Below are 22,666 nucleotides of genomic sequence, written 5' to 3'. Positions count from 1 at the left end.
AAAAACAAAAACTGCTAAAAGCCAGAGAGCAGCTAGAATGAAAAGGCATGTTCGACTAGTTCAGGCCCTACTGTATTACCTCATTTACTATCAAATAAAATTGTGGATGAGTATACATACACACACTCATACTTTCAGTTTTTAATAGATACAAACAAGTGGAACTCGAGTAGAAATATATACAGACCTTGCTAGTCTTCAATTCTCTCTCAAACACACACCATGCCTACTGACAAATAAAGTCAACCGTTCTATACATAAGCACTTCTAACTGTTTGCTGATACTCACTTGCCTGCTACAGTGAATCAAACTGCTGTGCAATCTTCTATCATCAATATAAATGCTTGGTTGCTAAACAGTTTGATAATGAAAATTATAGCTACAAGGATAAAGTCCTAATATAACCAGTCCAGTGACTTTTTGTCGGGGGGGGGGGGGGCAGCAGTACCAAGTCCCCAGGTACTAGTGAAAATTCAAACTTTATTATTCAGTAAAATCCATCAAACATTACAATTTCAAGCAGCTGTCATCTTCCCAAAGGAAAAAAATTGGAAAACTGAAGTTTTGTAATATACTTGATATCACATGTGTAGTCATGCATCCCTCATGTACACCAATTCATTTTATACAATCTGGTGTACTAGATTTTTAATTGCACATAGGTTCAGAAGTAGGTACTAGGCTATCAGCCCTAGGGCCTATACAAGCCTAGCCATAACGATTCCCTGGCTATTGCTTCCCACAAATATTTACTTTCCTGGACCCCTGTCTAGCAGGGCTACTGATGTGATCCCTGGGGTGAATTTCCCATCTCCCATCCAATCGTCAAGGTTCCTCTTGAAAAGCGCCATGATTTACAGTTAAATATGTTGTTACATGGATTTTCCCCCAGAATACCTAACTGAAGTGACTGTCTAAATCTTTTTGGCTTAAGACTATGTACTTTTTTTTTTTTTTTTTTTTTTTTTTAATCAACAATAAAATTGTATACTGTCCAGAAATACTCATTATGAAGTTGAAGGGGCTATACTTTGTTGAAAGGGAATACATCACTCTGGAAGCCAGTGTGTAATTATGAAAAGCCAGGCTATGCACCTGCTTGGTGTAACAATGTACACAAAATTGTTATAGTGACATTGTGCAACAAACCATAGTATTAAATGATGCTATCAAGGCATACAAGCAGAAAGGGTATGCCAAATGTCAAGTTTATTAATTTAATATACACTCAAAATAGTTTGGAGCCTTTTCCCCATCTGCAACTCTGATTCTAATCTTTGTATCATTTGCATACAGGTTCAGTTTGTTTCTTACTTCCAAACATAATGGACGTCAATAAACTGGAAGCGGTCAATCCCAGCACTGATCTCTGTTGCACTCTATTGGTCTTTTGCATTGTCTCTGATAATCTTCTGCCTGACCATCACCATTTGAGGTTCTTTTCTTCAATTTTCCTGCTCATTTCCTAAGTTTCTGCCTTGCTGTTACCCCTTTCAGCTTAATAAGGAGTATAACATGATACCCAAGGCCACAATGACGAGCTCATAAAATACATCAACTGTTTCTCCCTCAACCTGTGCTATTTTTCTAGGCAGAAAACTGCAAAAGTTTCAAATGGCAGGTCTTCCTAGAAATGAGGTCATGTTGCTCTGTATTCTAAAACTGATTGTCCATAAGAAAGGCTTCAAGCCTTTGCCTTAAGAATCCATCACCTTTCCCTACTACTGTCATTAGGCTTATTAGCCTACAAGTTGTCTGGACTATGCCTTGTTATCCTCTCCTTGGTTTTCCAGTTCTGTGATACTTCCAAGATGGCTGGAAATCTATTAAAGAACTCTGCAGATCTTTCTGCTAGGCTACCTGTTGAGTTTCTGAGTAGGCTAACTACTATCTCATCTGGTCCAAATTATTTGCTCTCCTGTAATCCATCCAGCCAGTTTCATTTCTCCCTATCACTCACTATTCGACTGTGTCTGCCTCTCATCCTATGCCACTAATCTTCCTCTTTCAGCATGGTACTTTTCCTTCATTTTATTTTACAAATAAAGAGGTAAAAAAAAAAATAATTTAGTACTTATCTGATGTCCATGCTGCGTTCATCCTAATTAGTCAGTTTAGATCTGTGCGCCCATTCATCACCTCTGAAAAATTCTCTCTGTCCCTCCACTCTTCCAGTTTGGTTAAATTCTACTCCAAAAACTTGACTTTGCATTCTCCACATATTTTCAGATACATTCTTCCTTGTCTCTTTACAGGCCTGCTTCTCTACACCATCACAACATTTCTAAAATGTAGGTGCTCCTTTCTTATGCTTGAGTATTCCCTTTATTTCTTTGCTCAGGCACTCTGGCTTCTTTCTAATCTTGCCCTTTATCTGGCAGTTTCCTGTGTATACTTCTTAGGATGCCATCACTGAATCTAATCAACATATTGCTTGCTTCCTTTATTTCTTCCCATTTTCTTAGCAAATTCCGAACTTCTATGTCTGTATCTCTGTATTCTATATTTTATCAGTTCAAAACTACCACCACTGCCCCTGGAATCTCTCCTGATCCTAAAAGATTAACACCAGGCAACATGGTGGCTCAGGGATTAATATTTCCTGCCTCATGGCTCTAGGGTATGAAGCTCAATTCTGACTTCCAGCCATTGCCTGTGTGGAAAGACTGCATGTTCCTTCCACGTCAATGTGCTTTTCTCTGGATACTCCAATTTCCTCACCACACAACTCCAAAAAACATGATGTTTAACTGGCTACTGTAGAATTGTCCAGATATATTACATTTATTTGCACTATTGTGATGTAGGTCATGGCTGAATAGTATTTGAGATGTACTTAATCACATACCTGGCTAACAAAAAATCAGTCTGAACAAGATCTGTAAGGGATTCAGAGAAAAGCAGACAGGCTGAGAAAGCTACAGAGGCTAGGACCAAAGGACCCTGATGGAAATCGCTGACAGCAGCTCTACTGAGAAAAAGATGGCTGTGGCTGAAACAGCTTAAATGTGGTCCAAGGCCTCAGCATTTTCCTTAAGTTTGTGGCAGATTCTAGAAGACAAGCTTGCTAAGTACAATAAGGTATGCAAATTGAAAGTGATAAAGAACCAGAAGACAGAGTACATATTATGGGAAAATGTGCATTGTGATGAGCCCTGACTGAAAGAAATGGAGACAGAAAACATTTTTTTTAACAAAGGTAATGCCATATTGACTTCCAAAATGGCTGCCCAATGATGACTATCTTAACTTCAGCTCTCCAAGTGAGAAAATAGAAACTCAGAAGAGAAAGTCAGTAGACTTACATTTCTGGATAAATTTCAGTAACCGGCTAGTAAATGCATCCAGGAAGAAGGAAATACAGAGTACCTGAAAGAAAATCAGATACAAAAGGTGAGGAAAAAACACTGACTGGGAAAAATACTGCAGCTGTTCAGCAATGCAAGCTACACACATGACTTCCAGTAACCTAGAGGCAAATATAAGAAAGTTGCACACACAGACCTGATTAAAATAAACAAAACGCTGATGAAGTATATCAACTCAAATAAAAAGCTGGCAAAATGGAAGAAGCTCTAAAAAGACATTCAGATGAGGTGATAAAACTGCAAAAAGAGATGAAGGAAAGGCTGGCTGAATACGAGATGGGTCAAGAAGAGATGTTTCAAAAAATAATAGAATTAGAAGACAGAATACAAAGGAAAAACCTGGGACTTTCTGCTGTACAAGAGAAACTGGAAGGAACAGACTGGATTAATTTGATGAAAGCAGAAATAAGCAATTGGATTGGTATTCCACAGCAGTTGTTTTTAATTCAAAGGGCACATTATGTGTAAGCTCCAAACCTGGCCATGAGAAAGCAACCTTGACCTTTAATAGGAAAGGTGCAATCCTACCAGAAGGAGTTGATTCTGACAAAACTGTGGCAGAAGGACAAAGTAATAAAAGTAGGAGACAGAACAGTGTTTGTGGATAATGATTACTCACTGTACACTGGGCAGAACAGCAGTACATGTATTCCACTATTCAGGGAATGTTGAGAAGCAGGCATGAGATTCAAACTAATGTACCCAGCTATCTTCAAAAAAAGTAGCCATGTACTCACCTTAACGTTCCATGTTTGTTGTCCAAGATCTCACCTTCATTCTTGCTGGTTGGGTTCGGAACCGAGCATCAGTTCCAACTCGGCCACATACGAAAGCTTGAGAGATTTCACTGGCTCAGGGCTACAACCTATCCCAAGATGCCCAGTGACTGTTACCCAGATCTCGTTTGAGAACTAATCACTAGATTATTCCAACAAATACAATAACTCTAACAGATGCGCTGCCCATAATTTGAAAGGCATGAAGGGAATCAGGCAATTTATAGCCAATTTTAATGATTTCCTCTCGATCCTCCAGGAAGGGGGAAGGAGGGATGGGATGCAAGAATGAAGGTGAGATCATGGACAACAAACATGGAACATTATGGTGAGTACATAACTTCTTTATGTTATGTTGTCCTATCTTACCTTCATTCTTGCTGGTTGGGACAGCATCCCCCAGCACCTTCTTTCTCGGGTGGCTCAAGGGAATAAACACTTCAGAACAGTGGAACCAAAGGATGCTCTGTTCCGGGAGGCCACATCAACTTTGTAATGAGTGATAAAGGTATGAGGATTAACCCATGTAGCTGCAGCATAAATTGAATCCAAAGGGAGCCTGGTTTGAAAGGCAGTGGAAGTGGACATAGCTCTAGTTGAATGCCCTCTAATTTTCCCTGGCAGCTGTTTATTTTGAGAGTTATAGACATAAGTGATGGTATCTGTAAGCCATTTTGATAAATTGACTTTTGAAACTGAAGTACCTTTTCTATTTTCTGAAAATGAAACAAACAGTTGGTCAGATTTTCTAAATTCATTGGTCCTATGTAAGTAAAGGCGTAGCTGTCTATGTATGTCCAATTGGTGAAGCTTGTATTCTTCTTTGTTGCCATGATTAGGGAAAAATACGGGTAACTCGATAAACTGATTTAAAGTGGCCTCAGAACAAACTTTTGGCAGAAAAGAAGGATTTGTTCTGAGGGAAACTCTGTCTGTGGAAAATCAGATAGGGAGGATGAATAGGCAGAGCTTGCAGTTCTGAAACCCTCCTAGCAGAAGTAATGGCTGTTAAGAAGACGGTCTTCCAAGATAAGAACTTCAGTGAACAAGAGGAGGCTGGTTCAAAAGGAGGAAGAGTTAAACACGATAACACCAAATTGAGGTCCCAAGGAGTTGGTGGTTCTCTTAAGGGAGGTCTTTAAAAGGAATGTACCCCTGAGAAAAGCTTTGCATAATTTATGGGACATTATATTGAATCTCATGTCTCCAATGTGGTAGTTAGATATGGCAGCCAGTTGTACTTGTACCGTGGCTGCTGCTGCACCTTGATTAAAAGTTTCTGTTAAAAATTCCAGGATTGCAGATATAGGGGCTGTAAAGGGGTCTATATGTTTTTTGTCAGCCCAACAAGAAAACCTCTTCCATTTACTTACATTAAGTTTCCTAGTTGTATTCTTGGGTGACAAAACCATAATGTGTCGTACTGCCGGGGATAGTTCTGGAAGCCTGGCTAAGACTGGAAATGGAGTAACCAAGCTATCAGCTTGAGGCTTTGAAGAGAGGGGTGAAGTGTTCCTGACTGATGAGTAAGAAGATCCGGCACTGGGTCCAGGACCCAAGGCTCCTCCTGAAGATGAGGCCACAGAAAGGGGAATCATATCTGATGAGGCCAGTAAGGATCAATGCAAATTAGTCTGCGACTCAACGATTTGGCTTTCTGGAGGACCTTGAGAATTAATGGAAATGAGGGAAAAGAATATAGAAGTCCTGGGGGCCAATCGTAAGTGCATCCCTTGGTGGCTTCCCCTGGAGGGGGAATTAGGGCAAAGTAGTTGCTGCATTTGGAGTTGATGGGTGTGGCAAAGAGGTTGCAGCAAGGCTGTCCCCACTTATGAAAAATTTGGTTAGCAATTTCCTTATTCAGGGACCATTCGTGAGGCATAAGAATTCCCTACTTAATCTGTCTGCTATTACATTGGATTTCCCCAGGATGTGCGTTGCTGTCAGAAAACATTGAGAAGAATTTGCCCATTGCCATACTCTGAGCCTCTCAACAGAGGGGGTAGGATCTGGTTCCCCCTTGTTTGTTGATATACCACACCATGGACATACTGTCCGTTCGTACTGCAACAGTACCTATTGGAAGAGAACTAGAATGCTTGCTCGCCCTCATCTCTAGGACACTGATGTGCAAGTGGTATTCATGTTCTTGCCAAATCCCTTGGACAGTCTGTCCCAGATAATGCTCCCCCCCATTTGGGAAGCGTCCATGGTCACTGTAGCTACAGGTTGGGGGAAAACAAATGCTCTGCTTATCGTTACCTGAGAGAACTAAAGACACCATTGTAGGTCCCTCTTGTAGGTGATCATAATGAGAATTTTGTGTGACATGGGCAACTCCTGCATGGACCACTGAGGAAAAAGTAGCCACTGTAATATTCTTATGTGAAGATGCACCAGTGGGATTAGTGTTAATGCAGCGGCCATTGAACCCAGAACCTTGAGGAAAATTTTGCTTGCACTTTTTTCTTCATGAGGAATATTGACATCTGATGGCATAGCGTTTGAATTATTTTGTGAGGCAGTTTTGCCACCATGTCTTTTGTGTTTAAGTCTGCCCCTATAAAGGTAATATGCTGTGATGGCAACAAAGAAGATTTTTCTAAATTTATAATAATGCCCAGCTCTGAGAAGAGATGAATGTTGGTGTCTCTTGTCTTGGTTAGTAGATGCTCAATAGTGGTGGTCAGGAGCTAGTCATCTACTTAAGGAAACACCCAGAATACTTGACGCCTCAGGTGAGCCGTAACTACTGCCATGCATTTGATAAACACTCTGGGGGCTGTAGTGAGACCAAAGGGCAGAGCTCTGAATTGGTAATGACTGGGTCCCAGCCGGAAGTTTAAATATCTTCTGGATCGCCTGTCCATTTTTATATGGTAGCACACATCCTGAAGATCTATGGAGCACATCCAATTGTCTTGTCCCAGAAAAGGGAGCATAGACTGCAGTGTCACCATCTGGAACATTGCTTTCTTTACCGACTTGTTCAGTCTGCTGAGATCCAAAATTGGTCTCCAGTCCCCTGTCTTTTTTTGGAACTAAAAAGAACCTTGAGTAAATTCCGGATCTGATATGGTCTGCTGGGACTTCTTGGATTACTCTCTTTTTTCTAGCAACCTTTGAATTTCTAGGGTTGCTTGATCCCTTTGACTGGGTGGCGTGTCTGGGATAGACTTTGAAAGAATGGGTGGAAGGGAGAAAGAAATGTTGTATCCCCTGGATATGATGGACTGTACCCATTTGTCTTGAGTGATGTCTACGCAGGCTTCTGGGTACAGTGATAATCTCCCCCCGACTGCCTCCAGAGGTAGACAGGTGGACCTCCTTTCACTTGTGCTGGAAGGGTCTACCCGAGAACGTATTTGTCACCCTGATTCTGCAGAACCGCTCTGTCGCAAGGGTGGTGCCTTCTGTTATTTCCTCCTCTGCCCTGGCATCCGGCAAGGCTCCTTTGGATTTCCAGAACCACATTTATCTGCCCTTCTGACTTTTGGGATAAGGTCTAGTAGGGACGGAGAAATGTACTCCCACAGCAGACAGAGTCTTGCCGTCTTGCTCGCTCCTGATGAGAGTCTCCCTCACTTTTGGGCCAAACAAGGAAGAGCCGTCAAACGGGGGGTCAATAAAGGAAGACTTGACGGGTTCAGCAAACTCACAAAGACGCATCCAAGAATGCATCCTCAGAGCTATTCCTGTGCCTGCAGCCCTGCTCGCTCCATGGGCGGCTTAAAAAATGAGGCACATGGAGGAGTTGGTTATAGAGGTTAAGGTTGCAAGCTGAGAGTTTATCTTGTCAGATACCCTCCAAAGTGCTACAACTGGGGGGTATCTCCTAGCTCCTTGAGGAGATCAGTCTGAAGATGAGTAAAACAGGATAAGTAATTCAGTGACCTAAGGGTAAAGGCTGCTGAAGAGAATATACGCTTCCCGTATCTGTCCATCTTTCGAGGCTCCTTATTCAGTGGATGGACAGATGTAGAAATTTCAGCTAATTCCTTCTTGGTAGCTGCCACCACCACAATAGCATCTACTGGAGCACCTTTGGTCAAAAACTGTCTGCCTTCCGGGGCTGTAATGAATTTGTTGGGGCTCCTCGGAACAGGTTCCACCAACTTTGGAGAGCCCCATGACTTTTGACTGACTACACTCAGGAGCTGGTCGAAAGGCGGACACCCCCAAGAGGTGGAGAGTTGAAAACCAAATGCCGCCTGGTATACTGACTCATCTTCAGAAGGGGAGAAGGTTTTCCAGCCACCTCTCTGTTTCAGATCTCTAAGATGTCTGAAAAGGATACATCTTTACAGGGTGACCGTGGGGACCCTTCTTAATCCTCTAAGTCAGTATCGGATGTGACAGACTCAGGGGAGTCTATGTGTTTCCTCTTACACTTTCTCTTCCGAGGGACCTCCTCGAGGGGATGTTACAGGGAGGTTTTGGAAAAGAGGGTTTCGCCCATTAGGGTGTCGGTTCTCTACACTGGGGCTGTTGGGATGGTGTAGAGGTTGACATTGGCCCTTTGGGGGGAAGAGTAGCTGGAGCGAAGGGTGGAGCAGTCTCAGAGGAAAGCACGCTCCTGACCACCTCAAAGGCACCATGATCCTGGGCCAAGAGAGCCTCCGGCTCCGAGGAACTGAGAGATCTCCCCCTCGCCAAGGAGGATGGCTCCGAGGCTGATGTGGGCACCAAACTCACCTGTGCTGAAGACCTAAGTGGGAGAGTCAGATCCGACAAGGGTCTGGTATGACTCACCCCCCCCAGAACTGACGAAGGAGTCTCAGCCCCCAGACCCCTCGATAGACAACAACATCAAAGTTGATGGAGCAGAGATCAGCACCAAAACTCCGGGAAATGATTTTGGGTCCGATGGTTCCACCACTAGGACTTCCAGGCACTCTGGCTCCGAACTCAAATGAGTTGGAGGAGGAACCGAAGGTAAAGCAGCTACTGGAGTCAGCTCCATAACCATCTGGACTGGGCTGGGCTGGTGAGAATTTTTGCCAGAGCCAGTGTACGAAGCAGCCTTCTAACCACCAGCTCCACATCATCATCCGAAAGGCTTCTGGATGACAGAGAAATGGGAGGAGGACTTGTGGCTACCCGCAACCGATTGCAATAAAGGAGACTGATGCACTGAACTAATCGGATCCAAGGATGGTGACCGGCTCCACAGTTCTGAAACTACAAGTGGAACCGATGTAGACTTTTCCTTTTTGGAAATGACAGGTTTCAGATCTGAAGAACTCAATTTTTCAGGTCTCTTCGACAGCTCGGAAGCTGGAGCCAAAGAAGTTTTGGGTGATTTGTTTGAAGGATTGGATGCCAATGAGTCCCTTCAACAGCTGAATCAAAAGGCCCCTTTAACAAACCCTGAAGTATTAGCTTGTATTTCCGTTCTTGCAGGACCCTTGAACTAAACGGATGGCAAACAGAACAGGAATCCTGCAGGTGCATGGCGCCTAAGCAATACATACAACTAGTGTGTCCATCAGTGACTGACTTTTTGTGTGCAAGAATCACACTTTTTAAAACCAGACTGTTTAGTCTCTTTAGAGAGCCTGTCACTATCAGCAAAAGTTCACAACCAGCAGTGAAAGTCACAAAGTTAGTAATATTTCACTCTAGTGCAAGGAACCACACTAGATTAGCAAGACTACAAAAACAGCTACTCTATAAAGAGAAACGTTTCTTTTTTTTTTTGAAGAAGAGTGGTCAGAGGGAAAGAAGGTTAGAGAAGGGTCTCTAACCTAAATGACGTACTCCTCTAACCTGAGGAGACGCCTCTAATTTAAATGGCAAAAGGAACAAAGGGGGAGCCCTCTAACTAAAAACAGGCTAAGAGGATAAGAGAAAATGACAGCCCACACAAAGCCAAAAAACAAAGAGTGGAAAGGACCTTTACTGATAACAAGGAACACTGAAGATAAAGCAATATAAAGAAATTATTCTACTACTTAATTATTAGTTAACAACCACACAAAAAGTTAAAGAAATATCCTCTTAGACTGAGCCAGCGAAAAACCAATCCCGAAACTGCAAGTTGAAAACGAGATCTGGGTAACTGTCGCTAGGCATCTTGGGATAGGTTGTAGCCTCGAGCCAGTGAAAGCTCTCGAGCTTTAGTATGCGGCCGAGTCGGAACCAATGCTTGGTTCCAAACTCAACCAACAAGAATGAAGGTGAGATAGGACAACATAACATTATTTTTTTCCTGGAGGGACAAAATCATTTTTTGATGCAGTACATGCTAAGGAGGAAATACAAAACTTTGTCCAACAAAAACTGAGCTTTAAAACAGGAGGAGATTCTGTTTCTTGTTCTTCTGGTAATAAAGACCAAAGACAGAGACAATGCCAGTGAAACCTTTTCCAGCCAGTCAATGGAAAATGCCTGAGAAAAGGAAAAAAGCGCAAGAGTTGACTAGCAGAATCAAGATTATGTTGGAAATGAAGCAGAGACAGGATCTGGGAGATGTAAATAAACAGGAATAAAAAGCAGTAACTTGGAAATTGACAAATGTGGGATTACAAAGCAATAATTATACTTGTGAAACATGAAAGAACAAGAAAATCTGTAAACACTGACTTTTTTACTTCGTCACAGGGGACTCTATATATCCTACTTCATGTCATTAACGTTCAGAAAAATACTTAGGAGAGGGAAAGAAGAGGGAGAAAGTTAAAGGTAAGCAAAACATTTTTCTCTTAAAAGTAATATTTTATACTGTATGATTTTCTTTGCATGCCATAAAGTAAAGTTTTTTCAGCTATTTTTTTAAGTCTAATGGGGATACTAATGTAAAGAGGTGCTTCTGTTTTTTTTTCTCCCTTCTTCTATCTTTCTCATTGTTCAGTTTTAAAAAAAATGTAGTCACTGCAATGTAAAAAAGAATAAAAATCTGGTCACAACAGCATGACAAAAGAAAAATACTGATATACGTTTTCTCATTCTTGCTAAGGAGAATGGCTGGATTAAGGCCCTTAACTTGATCTAGCAGCAAGTTTTAAGAGAAAGCAAGTAAATGAAAAAGAAGACTGAATATTATAAAGCTTTTTCCTAGCAAATAAATGTATGCTTTTCATAGCAACCTTGTATCTAGTCCTCATGTCTCCATGGAGACAATCTGATAAAGAGAAATGGCTAGGAGATAATGTTTTTCGAAAGCATTCATGTGGTTTCCTATCTGAGAGAGCTATAAAGATAAGACAAAACCAGACAGCATTAAGTAGAAGCACAGGCTGTACCATGTGTCTTAGCGTGTATAACCCTTCTTTAAGGTTAACCCAAGTCTGAGAGCATGGCCGTCAGTTTGGGACACATGCCCCTATTAGGATGGTAAAACTTCAATATCTGAAGATGCACAGACGTTTGTGTGTGAATGTTAAATTAATAGGTTTTAGGGAGTGTGTTTGTTTTTGTTTGAAGGCTTTCAATAAAACCAAACATTTTGTAAGATGCGACATAAGCTTAAATTAGATACAACAAGAAACAACTGTATAAAAGATGAACCCAACAACAGCTTATGTATGTAACACAAAAGCTGGAACTAGACACTTAACAAAAAAGCTGTTACACATAAAAGGTGGGAATAACATTTTAACACAATGATGCTTTCTGTAATGTCTTTAAATGTCAATGATCTCACAGATAAAAAAGAAAGAGTAGTGAACTACATTAAAAGTGTACAGTGCACATAGCTATGCTACAGGAGAACACCTGGAAATAAATGAACATGTGAATTTAATGAAGAAAGGTTTTCAGGATGGTTATTCAGCAGAATACATGGGACAAAAGAAAAGATGAGTACTTATATTAATTGCAAGAGGAGCTCCAATAGTGACAGAAGAGGATAAAAAAGATAATAATCGTAGATTTGTAGTACTAAGGCGCTACTGGCAAGGGAGGAGGATTACACTGGCATGTATTTATATTCCACCTAAAACTGCTATAATAGAGCGGGGAGTGGAATTTGATTTGCAGCATTGAAGAGGTGCCTGGGGGCCCAGAAGGGAAAATATAACAAAAACAGGGTAGATTTCTGAAGAAATGTATACATACATTTGGCATGGAAGATGTGAATTCAGTACTAGGAGTTCGGAGAAAATTTACATATTATTCCCCAAGACACAAAAACTGGGCTAGGCTAGACAAAATTTACATTTCAAAGGAACATGTGCATTTAATTGAAAGTCTTGATATGCACCCAATAACTAGTTCAGATCATGCACCAATAATAACTAAAATGAAATAAAAATGAGACACTGGCGCTTTCCCACCTATATGTTGAAAACAGTGGAATCTAAGGAACTGGTAGTGGAAATTACTCAGAAGCCATTAAAGAAGATAAAAATTTCTTCTGAAAAAATAGCTAGGGATTGGGATAAAATTAAAGTGAAATTCAAAAATAAGGCGAAAATAAAAGAGAGAGAGATATGATGAAGAAGTAACAAGAATTATTTAGAGGGAATGACAAATATTAAAATATTGCAGAATAGGGGGAATCTCACAGAACAAGAGGAGGAGGACCTGCTGAATGCTAAACAGAAAATAAGGGACTACCTCGCTAATATGCATGAGTTTAGAAAGACTACTGTTGAGCAATTGTTGTTTTATAATAATTCTAGAGCACAATGACTAAGACAACAGAAAGTAGAAAGGGCTGTTGCCAAGCTTAGGGAGCCTATAACAAGGAAGATAAGAGATCCTGTATAGTACTAAGAATATTTCAAAAATTCTATTTAGGTCTGTATAAAGCAGAGACATATGGAAATCAAAAAGAGGTACAAATGCTAATGTTTATGGAAGAATTAAATATGCCAAGGTTAGAGGTAGACGAGGGTCAATTACTAACAGGACAGAAGATGATGAGATAAAAATGGTGATGTATAACCAATCTACAGGAAAGTCCCCAGGAATAGGTGGTATTCCTGTGGAAGGTTGGAAGCTAGGAGGGAAAAAACTGATAAAAATCTGGAAGGTTTTGTTTAACAGTATTTTAAAAGAATTATCAACATCCTGTAAGAAAGTGGCAGTGGCTGTTGTATCTAAAGAGGGTAAAGACCCATCAGATCCAGCTTCAAACATGCCAATTTCAATACTAAAACTTTATAATAAGGTGTGCATCTCTATAATGGCTAGAAGAATGTCAAATGTTATACAAAACTGACAGATATGGATCAATGTGGATTTGTGAAGAGGAGGCAAACATCTGACAGCATTACGAGAACAGAGATGATCCAGAGGGAAGCAGAATGTAAGAAAATACCACAGTTGTTGGTGGGTCTTGATGCAGAAAAAGCATTTGACAGACTTGGTAGGGCTTTATTAGCAGGGCAATGGTAGCATTTGCATTCCTTGATAAAAGTAGAAGTTTGATTAGGAGGATGTATATGGGATTTGAGGTGAAAATTTCAAGTGGGTGGGGTCCTCTCTGATCATTTCTGCTTGAGCAGAGGAATACGGCAGGGGTGTCCTGTTTCCCTTTTGTTGTTTGTATTATATTTAGAACTGTTGGCAAAGAAAATAAGGGACTCAGAAATTCAAGGATATAATTGGCATGGTAGTCAAGAAAAGCTGGCTCTATTTGCAAATGATAGTTTTATATCTGACAAAACCAGAAAAGGACATTTCAGTGTTGTAGAATATTTTGAGACAGTTTCAGAGCTTTTTGGGATACAAAATTAATGAAGCTAAAACAAAGGCGACAGCTGCAAATTATGTACCCAAACACGAATTGGTTCAGCAATATCCATACTTACGGGGAAATGACAAAATGAAGTACTTAGAGTATGAATTAAAAAATAATTCCTGTGCGGCAAATAAGGATATGCAAGAAGACAATATAAAAACTGTGTAACTGGAAGCTCTGTATATGGATTGTAAGATACAAGCAGTTAAAATGTTTTAGTCCTATTAGTCGTATACACAGGTCAGGCATGTATTTTATCAACCAGAGGAAAATTTGTGGATAGCAATTAATAAAGAGTTGAAGGATTTTATCTGGGATGGAAAGATGGCAATACTGAAGTGGGATAAGGTGATTCTTCCAATAGAACAAGGTAGATTGGGATTACCTGATTTGATGGGGTACTTCAGATACACACAGTTAATGCTTCTATACATAGCAAAAGCAGAAGGTTATAATTCAAAGTGGAAATGAATGATGATGAAACGGGGGAGACTGGGATTATGGTTGCAGATCTTTTAAGGAGAATAACAGTAATCCCAAATATTATATTAATAAAGTAGAAGAAAGTATTCTAAGAACTAAGCCAACACAGGATTAAAGAAAATAGATTCTGCTGATAGGGATGAATGCAATTAGGGATACAGACAATAGGCAAGAAGGAGCTGGAATTTAATGGAAAAAAACTGGCAAAGGAACCAACGTATTGAGAGCAAATAACTAGAGAGGGAAAGGTAACAGAATGGGAAGATGACAAGAACATATATGGACTGCAGATGGATATCAGGACAAAGAGAAAGAAATAGGAGGGTCCTAAATGAAAGTCTAGCCCTGGTAGAGTTTTTAGCAGAATCTAGAACAGAAACTGCTATTAAAAAAGGGAGAATTAGTAGAGCATATAAAATATTGCATAACTTCAAGAATCAAGTCAGAGGAGGTTTTGTAAGAGAGATTGGATAAGCAATTACAAAGAAACAATGGGAGGGATACATTTACATCTCCCAAACATGCAACAAGCTCTAGAAGACTTAGGTTTTTTTGCTTGGAAATGTTTACATAGGTATTTTTATACCCCAAGTAGACTCCAGAAAAAATTTCCTCAGGTAGACCGCAAATGTTGGAGGTGTGATGGGGAAAAATAGGTAATTGGGAACATATTTTCTAGGAGTGTAAGAGTTGGCAGACTTTAAAGATCCCTTACAGACTACTGTATCAGAGATACTCAGTGAGCAAACTGGTTTATCTAAGGAAATTATTTTTCTGAGCTATGATACGGAATTAGAATTTCCTAGACATAGCAGCACCTTACTGAGTCTAATTATGGTGGCTGCCAAATAAAGGAATTACTAGAAAATGGAAAACAAAGTCTAAACCAACTGTGGTAGAAGTAGTGAATATAATAACAGAGATAAAACAATTGGAATTGGTATCTTTAGAAAAAGATAGGAACAAATTACATAGGAAAAATGGGAATTCTGGGAACAATACATACATGAAATGAATGAGGTTTAGAAGAAGGCAGGATTTAAATGAACTACTTAATGTTTGACTGACAATGATTGGGTAGATAAGTGATGTATAATGTTTGCAACTAATATAATGTCAATATCGTTTGGGATGTTTAATGCTTACAACTAAGATTATGCTAATATGATTTACTTTCACTTATATAAATATATGATTGCCTATGTCTTCTGTCTTTCGGCTTTTCCCGGTTAGGGGTCGACACAGCGGAACTCCGGTCCGCTAATGATTGGCAGTAGATTTTTACATGCTGGCTTGTCGGGCCTAACGCACAACCTTCAACGAAGGAATGCCCATTCACGCATGTTGACACACAGAAGACGCTCTAACTGAAAATCGAACCTGCAACGTCTAACTGTGAGGCAGCAATGCTACCGCAGCACCACGTCATAAGTGATAACCTAATAAAGAATTTTCTTGTTTAAAAAAAAAAAAGTAATGCCCTGTTAAAGAAATGTGCTACTGTCCAAATATTTTATTTACCAGAAATAGCCTGGATGAATTTGTAGCTTGATACTCCTTACTATAGTTATTGTGTAGTACCAAAGGAGGACTGCAGAACACTGGCATTTCACTTTATAACGATCTTCAGTTAACTTATCCTTTCTTTCTCTCTCTCATGACCTCAGTAGGTTCTGTTCAAGTGGCTTTACTACAAAACATAACAGGCAGGATCCTGTTCCTTCTTGTTCACTACAACCTACCCTTGTAACCCTAACTGACATTGTTTCTGTCTTACAGCAACCTAGCATGGGTAGAGTCACTGTAGGTAGTATACATACATCTTGGCATTAGCATTCTGTAGCTTTGGCTGTGACTAACTTTTACTGAATATCACTTGCCACTAAGCAAAGTGAAACCTCAGAGTCATTTAACACTATCACTTCAGTGTCATCTTTACAGTTACATCTGTTTTCATTCTGCCCCATTGTGTACACACATCTGCGTTCATAACGTTTCACAGTGTTAATGCTTCCTGTCACACTGTGTACATATAACCTCTATTCGTCCATCATTATGATTTAGCCTTTTTCCTGTTTTAAGTGTATTCGTACATACTCGGAAAAATGTTCCAGTGTAGTGTGCAACTCTAAGTTGAGTAGACAAAGTCCTCCTTTAATAAAGGAGTAATACTCCACACTACTTACTGATTTGCTTGTTACTTTTTCTTTTTTTATACATACAAACACTATCTAGGACTTGCTTTCTGACCACTCTATCTTTTATGTCCACTATTTTTCACTGCTTATCTTGTGCAATTCTATTTTCTTGGCCTTAGTCTCTAAATTCCTAATGACCCAGGAAAGTCAATGATGTTTTCTCGTATTAAACTTAATTCTAAAAATGCTTACAACTCACTCATCCTAAACTGTAGGTTTTAACTCTCTCTTTCTTTCTCTCTTTTTTAAATTATACTGGACAACTCACACTTTCTTGTCAAGGCCCTTGATCTTGTACAGTAAGTGAGCTCAGTTTCATGCTTTTCCTGTATAGCACACTTCAACTTAACCATTTAAACCACTTGCATAACACTTTTTGAACAAGTGCAAGTCTAGCATTAGGATCTGGCACTGCCTCATATCTGGTAAACCTTATCTTCTGCCTTATAAAAAGAGATGTAGTGTCTGTTACTACTTAAACTTTAGTCACAATCAGGTTATTCTCCCTCTAGGCCATGGAGCTGGCCATGCTTGTAGCTTTGAAATAATTGCTAAATCTAGCCACCCATCTTTTACACTGTGTACCAACATTATGTATATTAAAGTCACAATCAAATAATAAAAGACTCGGTACATCTGGTAAAATGTCTCTTTGTATACATTCATCTCTACAATGTTTTTGTCTTGTAAATGCCCATCATCAAGCCTCCCCAAATGAAATTCAATCCAGTTCATTCCAGCATGGTGGAGGGTCTTCCATCACCACAGAGGTAAGAGCCAATCAGAAGGACTATTGTTTGTCAGCCATGAGGGTTTGCATGAGGCAATGCCACTATATACCCTACCTGATAGCAGTGGGGAGGGGAGCTCTCATCCTACCTAGAAAGTCTGCCTTACTTCCCCAAACCAGGGAATTCTGGTGACCAGTCTGTGTCTCTGGACATGGCTACACAATTCTCCTACCCCAATCATCAGCTTGCTTCATGCGGAGTGGCAGCGATTTTGGTGCAACAATAATGGCCCTAACCCCCCTCCCTGACTATTGCCCTGAGCACCAGCATCACTACAAAGACCACTTTCTCATTGATGCACCTGCATGTTATCATACGGCTACATTCACTGGTTTGACACACATTTCTCCAGCAGTGGCAATTGTTAATGGCCAAGCCTCTGCTTGCAATGCAACAGTTTAGCCATTTGGAAATCCTCATTCCCTCTTGCTGGGATAGGTAAGCCATTAATCACTTCATTCCAACCCCCCCCCCCAACCAGACAGAAATGGTGTCCAAGCCTCTACTCAAATTTGGGTCACATGGGTCTTATGAGTCATAGTTAAGTTTCTCTATCTGTAGGCCACTTAGCTGTCCATTTCACCACTTGTTTACTTAGTAGAACAATCTTGGCATCCAAAATGGTACACACTAGAAGAGGAGCCAGGTCAGAGCAGGTTTGCATGGGGCTTTGCAAGGGTTTTAAACCATGTTTACCAAATGGGTTCACTATGACAGATCACACTACAAGTGAAACAGCTCATGCATATCCAATGCTAGAGGGCTCATACAGTTAATAATGACCAGTAGGAGTCTCTGCTTTCACAGTCTGTAACTTCAAACACAGAAGAAAGCAAACAAGCAAAGCATACAAACGTAGAAACTCATAATATGATGTCCTGCAAGAAATATTAATACTTGTATAATCCTTTGCTGTGTATCATCTTCCATTAAGCACCAGCTTCTGGAAGCCATAACAGCCAAGTTGGGAGTTCCACAATCAGTCAATGGATGACATTTAACAACATTACAATAAAAAAAGATTAATGTAACATGCAAAAAGAAAGACAGATATTCAAAATACCTGAGGGACAGGTTTTCAATTACTAGCATGAACTTAAAGCTGCATAAACAATGAATTGCATAAACTGACCATTATATTTCAGATCTGCTGAAGCTTCCAAGTTAAAACAATCCATAAGAATCAATGTAACAAGCAACACTCATTCCACTAGGAAGCTTAGAGCACAGCTGCAACAGTTAGCTACACTGAGTTTAGAAAGTATTACTAACTCCTTACAGTGGAATAATACCAAGATTATTACTCCCTGTTCTGAAGGAGGTATGGGCCTCCTCAAAACTGATTACATGCACAGTTCCGCAATCATAGGACAGCATATATTTATATCTGATGACCTCACAAGATCCTACATAGTGAAGGTTTTAAAACATGAGGAGAATAAGTCTAACACGACTTCCCTGCTTAATTTAGCAGAAGCATGTCAGTGTCAACTAGGAATGGAAATCAAACCAGTAGAAGATAAAAAAAAATCAGGCAGCAAATGAATGTGCTAAAAGACAAAATAAAGAATATAAGGTAAAGGATCAGATGAGAGGGCAAGAAATCTGGAAATGCATAGATACAAATGGTAATACAGAAAACTCTTGGAACAACCTCATGTCGATCAGGACTAAATGCAGGAATAGTTAAGGAGAGTTGAATTTAAACCAAAAGAGAAAATGGTTAATACTGGTGGGCCAGGACAGTGGACTACGTACCCGTTGGTTTACAAAGTCCACTGAACATGTGGGAGAAATAAACAAATGCAGTCAGGGGTGGAGCAAGCAAATTCAATTTTGTATTCACAAGCTCTTAGTGGTACCCCCCTGCCCCTTGGACACCTATCACTTAAAAATTGACAGATATCTCAAAATGTTGCCCCCCCCAGCACTTAATTTTAAGTAACATTTTCAGTTGTTCCCCCTAAAACTACTAAAAAATATTGTTTTTAGATACTTTATGTCATTAATGTTTAGAAGCACACTAACAGGGGAAAAAGTAACTGTAAGTAAACCAATTTTTGTTCTTACTAGTATTTATATATAAATTTCATGATATAAACTGCATGTTATACACAGTAAAGCAGTTTTGTGTAGTCAGGTGTACTTTAAATGTGGGAGGAGCCTCTTCAGTGACTGCTGTGTATGATAAAGATACTATAGTAAACAAGTACTTTTAGTTGTAAGAAATACAGGCTTTGCAGTATAACAAGAGAAGAAAGACTAAACAAAAGCAAGTTTAATGTAAATGTAATGCAATCTTGGGCTACTGGGTTTGGGTGTAAAAGTGCACTTACTGTGTTATTTGTAGAACTGAGGTATTTTCTCTTGTTTTTGCAGGAATGACTCTCTAAATTAATGCCTTTGGGTAATGCTACAGACAAGTGCATTTTGTACGCAAGCCTGAAAATTTAGACAAAATGTTGAAAGCAGTGGAAACAGCCAAGCTTTATACACCAGCAAAGATATTAATTATTCTAACTACTAGGGGTGCTCCAATAGTGATAGAAGCGGAAGGGGCTATTGGCAAGGGAAAGGGATTATGCTGGCATGTATTTATATTCTGCCAAAAACTATTATGGAGCTTAAAACATATTGGAAGAAATAAATCAGCTTTCACCAGGGAATATTACTTATAGGTAAGGACTGTAATTTGATTTACTATAGTGAGGATGTACCAGAGAAACCAAAAAGGGAAAATATAACAAAAAGGGTAAGATTCTGAAGAAATTTATGAAAATATTTGGCATGCAGTATATGAATTTAGTAGTATTTACATACTGTTTCCCCAAGTACTAAAACTGGGCTAGACTAGACAAATTATATTTCACAGAGATATGTGTATTTGATTGAAAGCTTCAACACACATTCAATAACTATTTCAGATCATGCAGCAATAAAATGCAAGGTAATGAAGTAAAAATGAGACCGTGGCACTTTCCCCACCTACTGGTTAAAAAGAGAGGAATTTAAGGAATGGGTAGTGACAATTATTCGAGTTGTCACAGAAGATGGAAATATATTCAGAAGGTATACCTAGTGAGTAGGATAAAATGAAAATGTAGTTTAAAACGGGGTAGAAATAAAAGATAGAGAGATATGGTTAAAAAGTAATAGGGATTACTTTGAGGGGCTAACAAAGACTAAAGTACTGCAAAACAAGGGAAATCTGACAGAAAAGGAACAGGTACAAATGTAGAGTGCTAAAGAGAAACTAAGGGAGTATCTGGATAACATGCATGAGTTAAAAAAGATTCCTGTTAAGCAACTATTTTTTGATAACTCCAGAGCACAGCACTAGGCAAACTGAAGGAAGACTATTTACAACTCCCCCTTCTACTCCCATATGGGTTGCTACCAATGATTTATAGTTGACATTTTAATTGTATAGAACAGCAGTCTGGAAACCTAGATCAATATTTGTACCACATCAACAATTCCACAAATTTTTGCAGATTTACAACAAATTCAAGTTATGACCCTGAACTTTCTAGACCTCAAAATCAGCAAACACCTGGACACAGGCCAACTCACTAATGACCTTGAATGGAAACCCACCAAGGTGAATCTGTTATTGCACAACAGAAGCATGCACCCCCACAGGACAAAATGAAAGTCATCTAATCTTAGGGCCTTAGAATCACCAGGGTCTCCAAAGAACTGGAAGCTATAAAAACTTCATAAACATGCAAAAGGACTTTCTGGCTAAAAGTTAAAGTGAACGGCTTATCAAACAAATCCTAGATCCCACCACAGAACAGAAAGAAAAAAATGACCCTACCCTGGGATACTTTTCAAACCACCTACACAGAAAACATAGTAACCTAACCCAAAACAACAATGACCAGTGGAACTCCAACATAACCCTGAAGTACTCACTCGACTATGAAGAAATCAAAAAAGCAATCCTCAACAACTGGTGCATTATCAGTGAAAATAGAATCCTCAATACAATTCTGCCCCCTGCTACCCAGATTCACTATTAGAAGAAACAAAATCATTAAGTAATATGTGAAAAGCTGCCACACTACCGAAGATAAACCCTGACAGAAAGGCACCTACTAATATGGCCCCTTGGACTGTAATTATTGCTAATATATGACCAATAAATCCAACTTTAGATGTCTCAACAACAACAAGAAATGCAAAGGCACATTTTATGGCAACTGCAATACAGATACTGTGGTTTACACAGCACAATGTAATCACTGCCACGAATTTTACATCGGAAAGTCAGTGAATAAACTAAAAATCAGGATATAAGAAAACACACAAATGCCCAAAGGTCCAACCACAAACTGTAAAAAATAGCAGCAACCAATTCTCGGCTCGAGCAGGACTCCAATTCAATAAACTAGTCACAAAAATCAGGATAGTCCACCACTACATAGACATCTGACAAGGGAGCATGACCAACCCACTGGCCAAACATACAAAAGAATCTGGAGGACGCAGAACCTTTAAATTTCACATCATTTTAGAATCGAGCACAAATTAAAGAAGGAGGAACTGTAATTGCAGATAAAACCTTTACCCAGAAAAACCCAGGACTAAATGCCACCTTTTCAATCAACTGCATACTTAATTTAAGGAAACTTGATCACCACAATTTTTTATTAAAGGAACCAACATCTATGGAAACCCCCAAAACAATGGACATACAATGAAACTCCCTTATGAATGTGTTTTTTTTTGGAAATTTTTTTTGAAAGATATGCTTGACTGTATTTTAAAATATATAATATTATTTTCTATTGATACCTGCATAAAAAAAATCAGTGAAAGGTACTGTATTTGTAAGATGTAAAAATACTATTTTCTAAAAAAAAAAAAAAACAACAAAAAAAAAACGGAGCAAACCCTGAATTATAAACATCAACTAACCTTACACAGATAATTACTGTAAACTAATTTTAGGCAGATCTAAGGAAGACTTACGAAAGTGCCGTATATGTTTAACAGTAAAGCAACCAGGGTTTAGCATTATTAAAGTTTTACTAGTAAAAGGGTCATAATCAAATATAAATTAGAATAAAATGTAATCCTTGATCTACTGGAAGAATAATCATTTCAGGCAGAAATCAGACTAAGTGTGGAAACGTCAGCTCTCTTGAGCTAACATTTGGACTGTAAATGTTTAAAGGGATAACTGTGATAGAGACATTGAATGGACCCACCAAAACTTCTTCTCCCACTGAAGCCAACCTCCCCACTCACTGGAGGACCTCCCCAAGAGATAAATCTGTCTGGTAATACTCCCCCCTTTCCCAGCAAACATAAACCCAACAATTGCATGAATGTAACATTAACACAAAGCAGTGC

General features: G+C 39.4%; 1 protein-coding gene across 1 annotated transcript in view; it reads right to left on the bottom strand.

Annotated features, from left to right (window-relative positions):
* CARS1 (cysteinyl-tRNA synthetase 1) overlaps positions 1-22,666 on the bottom strand; it is a 736,066-nt gene that overhangs the window by 353,598 nt on the left and 359,802 nt on the right. The window lies entirely within an intron of this gene.

This window comes from Protopterus annectens, chromosome 17.part0 (assembly GCF_019279795.1).
Source record: "Protopterus annectens isolate FY-2018-M chromosome 17.part0, PAN1.0, whole genome shotgun sequence".
In the NCBI taxonomy this organism is placed as follows: Eukaryota; Metazoa; Chordata; order Ceratodontiformes; family Protopteridae; genus Protopterus; species Protopterus annectens.
The sequence above is the reverse complement of the archived record's forward strand: the minus strand, read 5'-3'. Positions and strand labels throughout refer to the sequence as shown.